The 11025-nt window shown below is 42.1% G+C and overlaps 1 long non-coding RNA gene across 1 annotated transcript; it reads right to left on the bottom strand.

The window, feature by feature from the left end:
* Nucleotides 1-929: 929 nt before the first annotated feature.
* Nucleotides 930-3016, bottom strand: LOC131225244 (uncharacterized). Its single transcript, XR_009161267.1, has 2 exons — nt 2049-3016; nt 930-1967 (listed from the first exon to the last, which is right to left on the bottom strand). It is a non-coding gene; the product is annotated as an uncharacterized LOC131225244 (long non-coding RNA).
* Nucleotides 3017-11025: the final 8009 nt, after the last annotated feature.

Here is an 11025-nt window from a genome sequence, read left to right as displayed (position 1 = left end):
ACGTGGAGAGAGAGGGGCACAGTGGTCGTTCAATCCAATGCTCCCTCCAAGATAGGGCCACAGCCAATATATTGGATCATGACCACAGAATGGATGAATGGATGAAGAGGATATCACAACCTGGTGGGCCTTGCCTAATGTCCAAGGGATAAATAAGGTCCTGGTCAAATGGGATGAAGCAGTGACAACTGGGTTAAAAAGGATAACAAAAGTCTTCTAGCTTATTAACAGCCATTTTCCCATGTTATATCAGTTCAAATCAACACAAGCATTTATACCATACTTTTCAGAAAATAATTTATAAGAGGTTTTGGATCCACAACCTAAAAGGCAAGCCATATGAAAATAAAATATATCCCTTCTTATTACCTAGTAATTATTGTTATTATATTTCCTTCTAATTCAAGTGAGGAGACCGAAATCGTCATTTAGGAACGGTTTAAAACCGTTCCTAAATGAGGCGTCGCAGAAAAACAGGAACGGCTCAGAACCGTTTTGGGTACCGTTTCAAATTTCAGAGATGGAGTTTTTAGGAGCGGTTTTAAAATGTTCTAGTTCCAACGGTCATATTTTAGGAACGTTTTTTTTTTTTTCCCCTGAAGAAACATTCTTATTTCCGAGCTCTCTATGAAGGTGCTTTTCCAAGCACCCTATTCATCTTTCAGCAAGAAACGTGTGATTGGGGGCCAATGCAAGAACCGTGTGATTGGGACTATCGGACTTGCACATTAATACTAGTAGTGCGATCATACCATTAGTCAGTGAGCCCAACCATAGAACAGGCCAATCTTTACACGGTTCTGTAGAATCACACGTTCTCAACCACACTAATCACTGAATGTTCTGTAAGATGCTTCTAACAGAATCACACATGAATTCCACATTCAGCATACAACGACATCCATCATGCATAGCTGCATTACTAAATGTAGAAAAGAAATGGTGTATCTATCACACCGAAGGGTGGGAAATTTCATCCACCAACAACAACTACAGCAGCACTAATAATAAGAACATGAACCCAGATTTCAAAGAGCTGTCCTTAGAAATCTACCAAAAAACAAGAGCAGTCTCTGATAAACAACAAAATACTTGTAATGTAATGCTGCAAATTCCAGTTCACACCTTTGTTCTATGTTAGGCAGGTAGCCCATTTCATCGCCGGATGAAAAAGGAAGAAATAACAAAAGAAAAACGAAGTATGCGGCAAACACCATGCTTTTGTTTCCTCATGCTAGGGATCAATCCAATAGTTCCACTTTTAGACAGTCGCATACAGCTTCTTCGCTGACAAGATTTCTCTACGGAATACTGAAAATTCATAACGTGCAGATATGTATGTGTGTGAATGTATGTATGTATGTAGATTTTGCGCAAGCTAACCAATATGTCAAGTGAACCAAAAGAGAGGGTGAGGTGTTCAACTTCACCTATCAAAAGAACGTGATGAATGTAGATATAGAGCTAGAGGAAATATGAAATGCTTGATCTAGCAATTCGCTCAAACCAACAAGTTATACATGTGTGGCCCACTTTTGGGTGAACCAACCCATTCATGCAATCAACCCCATAATGAATGAGAGTATGCCAAGAATCCTCCTCATTAGATGATCCTGAGAGTCAGATGGGCCCCCATTAATGCAGACCATTGCCTATAATTTTGCATTCGCAATCCACCAATCACATTGTAAGAACTGTCACCAGCCCATCCAACGATGGGCCCACCATATGAATGTTTTAGACTACCAAAATTTGGAGCCACTCGACCCATCGATCGAGCTTCATATAACATGCCATAGTAAGGCCTAATTTCTGAAGAACTGAGTTTGTACCATAAAAACAAAGGATGGTTCATGATTTTTCCATAAGCTAGGAGGATAAATTTATAATTTGAATCCATACCCATTCGACCCATCAATCGAGCTTCATATAACACATTTGGCAGAAAGTTGCTGAGTGGAAAATACCTTAAATGCAACAACCCAAGCAATTCAGACAACAGTTCAAGAAATGATATATAGAGCTAATGAAAGAGAATTCAAACTTACTCCAGATCCAAGTATCCCGCTGTTCCTCTTACTTTCAAAGAAGCCGCGCTATCCCCTTCTGGAGGAGCGTATTTGAAAGATCAGCTGAATCCAAAACTCATGTGGGCCACACCACCAAAACAATGAAATGTATGTTAACAAAGATGTCAATCAATTTGAAGTCTCAACAGGCTAAAAACATGAGAAGCTTATATGCTGAATTAATATTTCATTTTTTTTCGAGCAGTACCTGAAATGAACAGTGCTTTTCATGGTGGAAAAGCAGAGGGTTGATAACCTGCCGAGTTTTGATTTTGAGTCGGCCAATTTTAGAACTACTTGTAATTACACTCCTAGGAAATCAATTCACCCCATAGGTATCCCTGGTCAGCATCTAATACATCAAAAACACATGAATCCATAACAAGACCAGATACAAACCTTGTCAGAGGTCACCCTGCTGAATATAGGATCTTTCCTGTGATGAGCTTTTATTGATTCTGTATGATCCCTAGAGAATTATGATGATAAATAAAATCAATTTTCAAGGACACTCGTACAAGTAAGCTAAGGAAGAATGAACATACTTTAAAATTTTACATTCTACTTGGTGAGGAATTATTCAAAAAAAAAAAAGAAAAATTAAAAAATCCAATCCCAGCCACAACCACAATTATTAAAAATAAAAAATTAAAAAATTAAAAAAAGAAAAAAAAGAAATTCAATCCCTAATTTTCTAGTTCTTTTCACCTACAAATAGTTACTTGGTAAGGAATTTGGTGGTGGGGTTGTAATGGAGATAACGTGGCTTAGTGAACTTACAGTACGGAAGATGTGGCACCACCCAAAAATGCTTGTCTTACTTGAGGGTATCGGAGATAACCTATACCCTGCAATCAACTAAAATGGACGCTTCAACTAAATGAAGTAAAGAAACTGACATCACATCTATAGATCATCAACAGTGAGGCTCAGGAAAAAAAAAGACGATACAACAATTCTCAATCAAATAAAACTAAGAGATTTTTAGTGCATTGCATCAGTTCCTGATATTGCAAGCCAACAAATTCATCGAGCCTCCTGATGCTCGGGTTGGATTCCATACACACACTGGGCCTCCTGATGCTCGGGTTGGATTCCATACACACAATGGGCATCTGCTACTATGCAATACAACGATTGGATCGTCCTAAATATCCATGGAGTGGGATAAGCTGTGATCCTAAGCTTCCTATCAATAGCATGAAAATAGACAGTCAAAATTGATTAGAGAAAGGCGTAATACTTGCCTTACGAAGCTCAAGTTTTCCACCAACAAGTTCCTCATGACCATATGGATACTTGTGAAGCATAAACACAATCTATCAGCTAATGCAGGACACCTAGTGTAAGCTCAGTCCCAATACTGCATGAAATAAACAAGATAAAAGCTAACTTGATAATGTATCTAAAAGGAATCTTATGCCACACGAGTTTGGCAACAGAGCTAGGTAGCGCTGCAAATTCACTGAGTAGTGCTAGAATGCCAGAACAATATTAAAAACCAACTGAAGGAGCCATAGTTCCCACAGAAAATCACCTGCCTAGATCTTCCAAGTTTGCTCTCCTATTTTCTCCAAAACCTGCATTACATCTATCGTGTCCAGTCTGTAGAAACAACTATAATCAAGCTATACAAGATGTACTTGGACGCAGTCCACAAATACAATCAAAACATATAGTCTAAAAGAGTGTGAAGATTGGTCCAATATACCTACAAAATTCATAGGACATAAGCAAATTAGAAGGACTAGACCAAAAATGGATGTAAGACATTATGGAGAATGGTGAGCATATTTCCACTACCAAAAAAAGGAGCAAAATCCGTAGCTATAGATCTTCCATCCACCATGGGGCCACCACAAAATCATCTGGATCACCAAAAGTGCTCCCCATACATACAGTTTGTCAGACCAAGCAAATGTTCAAGGAACAATGTTTATTTCTTTAAGAAGAAAGTGCAACCTACCGTGGAAAGTACTACAGGATCTGAGAAATCAGGTTGCTGCCCCTGTGGCTTTGTGTAAACTCTTACTAGCCCCATTTCTTCGACTATAAAGTATATGTTGATTGCATTAAAGGAAAACACACTAGAACTAGAAAGAAATGTGCAACAATGAGTGTAGGACTCTTAGAAGTGATACATACGGACATTTGTGGATCGTTCTCTACAACATCCTGGAATGGACACAAATATTTTATCATATTTATAAATGACTACTCTCGTTTTGGGTACCTCTATCCTATAAGCGAAAAATCAGATGCCCCGAATCTTTTAAAATCTACAAGGCTGAAGTTGAAAATCAACTTGACAAAAGGATTAAGGTCGTCAGATCTAACCGTGGTGGTGAATACTATGGTAGATATGACGAATCGGGTCGTAATTCAGGGCTATTCGCTAGATACTTATAAGATTGTGGCATTGTCACCCAATACACCATGCCCGGGACTCTAGAGTAGAACGGTGTGGCTAAAAGGCGTAATCGCACCCTTATGAACATGATGCGAAGCATGATAAGCAATTCGACATTATTAGAATTTTTGTGGGGTGACATGATCAAAACTGCAGTCCATATCCTTAACAGGGTTCCCATCAAGGCTGTAAGTAAAACCCCTTTTGAATTGTGGAATAGGAGAAAGTCAAGTCTCGATGTCTTACTGATGCCAAAGTTTATAACCCACGTAAAAGAAAGCTCGATCCCAAAACCATAAGTTGTTTCTTTATAGGATACTCGGAAAGGTTAAAAGGTTATCGATTCTTCTGTCTTTCCCACTATATCAGGATCGTGGAGACTGGGAATGCCAGATTCATTGAGGACACTGAAAATAGTGGGAGCACGAACATTAGTGTAAGACCCGTATCCTAGGCCATACTATTCCGTAGGCTTCCGCGGTCCTCCCGGTCGAATTCCTGCGACCTATGACGCGTAGACAGTAGTTACGCGTGATCTTAAGTCGTGTCCCGTATATCAGAGTCGGCTCGACTTGAGACCTGTACCATTGCGACCACACCGTCATCGCGGTTCCAACGCCGTGTCTTATGCACCGATCCAATACCCTGACAGGAATATGCGGATTGGCGTTTATTTCGAAGAAACGTCGCACGTTTGCAATCCCAAGAGAATCTTTACAACAAGTTAAATCAATCCCATCAATCACCTCATGTCAATTACAAAGCAACGCATGCTTTCTTTCTCCATAAGTCAAGTAAACCCAAAGTTAACTAATCCATCACCTCACTCATCACTCACATCCATCACCCATCTCCCATCACTTCTCTTTCAACCACCCTCTCTCTCTCTCTTTCTCTTCACAAAATCCAAGCAACCAAATGAGCTCACGTCCAAGCTCTTCCATGTGAGAGAAAGTGATTTTTGGTGGCCCATTTTCCCATCCCTTTAACCTTCATCCTAGCCATTCAAACTCCATCTCCCTCCATCAAAGTGAAGCACAAGGAGATTGGCATTCCAACGGACCGAGAAGATCAAACGGTGGGTGCTTATTAGGCTAGATCTTTCTATGTTTTGATGATGGGCCAAGTGAGGCCTACCGATTGATGGTATGGATCTCACTTGGGACCCTAGATGTGGCCGACGGCCCACCTTGATTTTATTATCATTCCATGATGGGGACGGACCCTATCATGATGTTTACTTTCTAGTCTAAAAGGGGGTCATCTAGACCTTACATCTTGGTGGAGAAGGGATCTCCACCGTTGATCTTTGATATGGTGGGCCCACATGGATTGGGATCCACTTGATGTATGATTGGATGCTTGAAACGGAGGGCCCATAATGTCGGGGTCCCTCCATCACGCGTGTCCCTCTATCTTTCTCTCTCTCTCCCTTTCTTTTTATTTATTTATTTTTTTGTGTGATGAGGTGGCCATGTGGCCCACTTGAATGGACCCCACCATAAAGCATGTATTTTATCCAAGCCATCTATAGGTGGGGCCCACTTTATGTGTTGTTCCACACCACCCAGCCATGTGGTGGCCCACCTAAGCAGGGCCCACCTTACATGCATTTGTTAAGCCCAGAGCCATTTTGCGTATGGACGTTAACTGGGGAAAACAAAAATATTAACTTGGTTCTCAAGCCTTGGAGAGGGCGGCCATGTAGGCACCACCTTGATGTATGCTTTTAATCCAAGCCGTCCATTCCATTCCTTATATCATTTTAGGCGTTGAGCCGAAAAATGGGGCCAATCCGACTTTCTGGGGGGCCATAGTATAGAAAACAGTGGTTTCTACCGTTGAAAAACCATCCTGCCATTTTTATACACCGAATATCAGATATTGGGCTTATTTGGCTTGCCTCGAGCTATGGGAACCAGTGGGCGGGGTGGATTCGCCTGATGTCGACCTCACATGTGGAAAACCTCAGAAAAACGAGTATTCAAATATATATATATATATATATATATATATATATATATATATATATATATATATATATATATATATATATATATATGATGAGATCCACTCCATCCAGTTGGGTCCCAGCCGTGGGCCCTACCATGATGTGTACCATAAATCCACACCATGCATTTTGATGGGGCCCCTTAGGGCTGTGGTCCCTCCAAAAATCAACCTAATTTGGGACTCAGGTGGCCCACACGGCAGGAGACAGTGTGGTTGGACGTCTGTCATTGAAACCCTTTTTGGGTGACACAGCAGTTTTGGATTAATATGAAATTTGTTTTTACTTTTCATCCAGGTCCGTGTGACCTCATCAACAGTTGGGATGACAAATAAACGTTATGGTGGGCCCCCGTGGGATCCACCATTGATGTATCTGTTCTATTCACACCGTCCACGGCTGTGGACGGTGGAAACCACCCTGGTGCATGTGCTATGTCCCCACAGTCCACAGCACTGGACAGTGGGACCCACCTGATGATGTATGTGTTCTTGCCTCACCGTCCACACCACTGGATGGTGGGACCCACCCCTCGTGTGGGACTACTCTGTGTGTGTGTGTGTGTGTGTGTGTGTGTGTGTGTGTGTGTGTGTATTAATATATACATGATGGTGGGCCTTCATGTGGACCCCCACCATGATGCATGTGTTGCATCCAATCTGTCCAACCATTTTAAAAGCTTGTCTTAAGGCTCGAGGCTAAAAATAAGACAGATCTATAGTTCAAGTGGACCCCACCTTAGTATATGTATGGGGCCCATCTTGATTTATTCGTGGTCACCCATTGAGGCCCACCTTGGTATATGTATGGGGCCCATTTTGATTTATTTATGGCCGTCCATTGAGGCCCACCTTGGTATATGTATGGGGCCCATTTTAATTTATTTAGATCATGCTCTGATACCAACTTGTAACGCCCTGAAATTCGGGGGTCGAGCATAACTCGGCTCCCGAGTTCCAAAACATCACTTATGCAACATAATTAATGAGAGATGTATGTTGACTGTATTAGTGCATAAACATGGGATAGATTAAGCCAAAACGCAGATATGATTCAGGGGTAAGTGAATAAAGCAAGCGGAAGACTTATAGTAAAATATGTGTACAAGTGTAAGTCCCTCGAATTACATATACAACCAGATCGTGTAAAAGTGTTATTTATCAAAATTTATAAGTACAAGTTACATCATTTCAGTTCCCAAAATAGTAATCCCATAGATCCCGCGCATCAAGATCGAGGCTCGCTAGAACCCGTCCAAAAACTGCATAGAGAAGGCAGCCTCGTCGTCATCCATCTCCTGCTCTGCCTCGACGTCACATCCACATCTGCAACATCGGGGCCTAAGACATCTGGTGGGTGTGAAACACCGCCCGAAACGTGGGAGTGAGTGATCAACTCGGTGGAACAATAAGGCCTTTGGTTAACATGCTATCGATCAATCAAACAAGAATGATAAAGCGGGACAATTAAATAAATCCTAAGTACTCTTGTTAATGCAAGTATGAATGCAATATGATGCGTGCCCGCACGCGTACCCCCTCCCCGTCGTCATCTTCCGTTACGCATGACATCGCCTCAAAGTGCGCCACATCTACAACGCACATGTAAATGCGGTGCAATGAAATGAATACCAAGATTTTATTAGAACAATTCATACAGCAGGATTGGGAAGCTAAGATACCTTCCTCATATCACCATCCAACAGTGATCCATACTAGGGTCGTCAATCCTAGACATCTCATACGATCATATAGTTGAGGTCGTAGCAAAGGGCTCGTCACCAATCAATGCACGCCTTTCATGCCCTTACTACCACAGATCGGCTCGTCACCTCCTTGTGGTATCCGGTATGCTCGAGATCACTACAAAGGGCTCGTCACCAATCAATGTAGGCCGACAAAGACGAATATAGTGTCCCATACCACCATAATCGGCTCACGAGTTTAGTTGCTCACTTTGGTCACTACGGGAGGCTCGTCACCCCAGCGTAGGCCGACAGCTCGACCACGGTGTCCCATACCACCATGTCCGGCTCATGAGTCTTAGCGGATCAGGTACCATGGTTATTAGGATTTCACTGGTAAGTTCGGTACCCTAGATTCAAGCAGTAGCGTCCATACATGGTTAACATACACTGGACAATCGGGTTAGTTGACGAACTCGACTAGCACGAGCGCACGTTGAATTGAACGACATAGAGTGCGCAAACACTCCGCGTGGCCAAACCACTGCCGCCAACTCTAATACGACTCGGGTTCGTCTAATGCGTCTCACGTGGCGAAAGCAATCTCAACCACGACCAAAGGGTCAATTACCGATTTCCTGGACTAAGGCATAGTCCCAAACATCCTACACTACTACAGATATTCATATGGAATGTAAAACAAGGAATGGAACAATAACTCAAATCATGTTACATACACATCTGAATAATATCAACTTAACATAAATGTAAGCATAGGAGATGCTTGAATTTAAATAACTTGGAATGTAAATGCATAAGGAAATCATGCGCATCCATAGGAGTATTGAGAATCACTTCTCAATGCCCGCAATAAGTGTAATCAGTTCCACTTAGGTCATTCATGCATTTCTACAAACACTTAGCATACAAGGAACAACATACATGACGCATGTTGAAATACATGCACTTAGACAATTCCTTTTATCAAGGAGTTGTCATACATGCATCTAGCATACATACATGACCAATAATCATGGCAAGCACAAGTGCGTATTTTATACGTATACGGTACTTTATAAATACACATAGAATACACAAATCTCAATATAGCACATGCATATCAGGAAAGCAATGCAAACATAACATTTGACATGTGAAATCTCATCCATAACAAGAATAAATCACTAACTGGGATTGAAAGCCTTGAAAACCATAACCTATACACTTAAAGTCCGCACCTTAAGCAAAGAAAGAACCGCCGAACTGATTTAGACGAGTTGTCTTCGTCAACGGCGCAAGAATACCCTAAAATAAGGATAGAAATGAGATACAACAACACCAAGTCTAATCTAAGCTCTAACACAGTTAGGGTTAGGTTAACTTACCCCAAAGAACTCAGAATCGTCCGAGGAACGATTCAAAGTGAAGATTCAAAGGTGAAGAAGAACAAGGAAGAATCAAGATGATTCACCAACCAATCTCTCTCACTAACTCTCTCTTTCCACTCTCTCTCCAAGCTAGGGTTAGAGAAAATTCGTATGGAAATGAGAGCTAGGGTTTAAGGACTATATATAGGCCTTAAAATGATGGAAATAACCCTGGGTCAAGGTATACTTAGGTAATAACCAAAGTACGCCTTTCTCGATCCAACGAAGCACTTGGTGGGCCTATAACCACGAAAGGTCGGACTTAAGCTCATGACCATGGATCTAGGTCGTGAGTTTTTCAGATCAGCGGTGGCGGACCACACTCAATTCAACGGTCCCAAAACGATCCGGTCCACAAGCACTAGGATATGCCGGGGCCAACCTCCTGATTCGAGGGTGAAATTGGGTCGAGAATCCAACGGTCGATAGCTTAAAATCGTCGCGAAGCACGACTCAATTTCATAAAAAGCTTATTAAATTCCAACCGTTCTCACACTCTTCACTCGAACTCAATCAAATCGACCCGGAACATCAGATCGACTTGATTTTGAGGTGAAGACAAAGCCCAACTCAGTGCAACATCCTAAGATCATCGCCATCGGACTTTCGACGCGGTCGGTCCGATCCGGATCTTCCAAAAATTCCCGAACAACCGGATTTAGCGATGGATCCCAGATTCTGAGTAACGTAGCGCTCACTAATCTGCACGTTTAGAGCCATGCAGATACAATTTAAAGTGATTGATGCGAATTTCACAAGCAATCAAGTAAGCGCTAATTACCCCAAAAACAACTACTTAAGGAAAGATTAGCACAAAATTCCAAGGTCGTTACAATCTACCCCCTTAAAGAAAATTTCGTCCTCGAAATTCATACCTTCATATAAGCCTCAAGGATCAGAGGGTAGGTCTTCCTGACCTCAGCTTCAGATTCCCAAGTAGCCTCTTCTACGCCATGATGCGACCATAACACCTTCACGAGAGGGATAACCTTGCTACGCAATACCTGCTCCTTTCTATCCAGAATACGTGTTGGTTGCAGTGCATAAGTGGCATCCTCACTTAACTGCACTTGCTCCCAACCGATAATATGCGAAGGATCAGGAACGTACTTCTTCAGATAGAGATATGAAATACGTTATGCACGCCCGCAAGAGGTGTGGGCAAAGCAAGGCGAGCTACCGCTCCCACTCGATCCGTAACTTGAAATGGACCAATAAATCTCGCCGCTTTCCCTTCCTACCGAACCGCAAAACTCCCTTCATAGGAGAGACCTTCGAAAAACATGATCTCCCACTACGAACTCAAGCGGTCGACGCCTCGTATCGGCATAACTCTTCTGCTCTGCGTTGCTAGAAGTCGACGTCGAATGATGTCGACCTTCTCAGAAGTCACCGCACCAACTTCGGGCCAAGCAAACTACGCT

Source organism: Magnolia sinica, chromosome 14 (assembly GCF_029962835.1).
Source record: "Magnolia sinica isolate HGM2019 chromosome 14, MsV1, whole genome shotgun sequence".
Taxonomy (NCBI): Eukaryota; Viridiplantae; Streptophyta; class Magnoliopsida; order Magnoliales; family Magnoliaceae; genus Magnolia; species Magnolia sinica.
The sequence above is the reverse complement of the archived record's forward strand: the minus strand, read 5'-3'. Positions and strand labels throughout refer to the sequence as shown.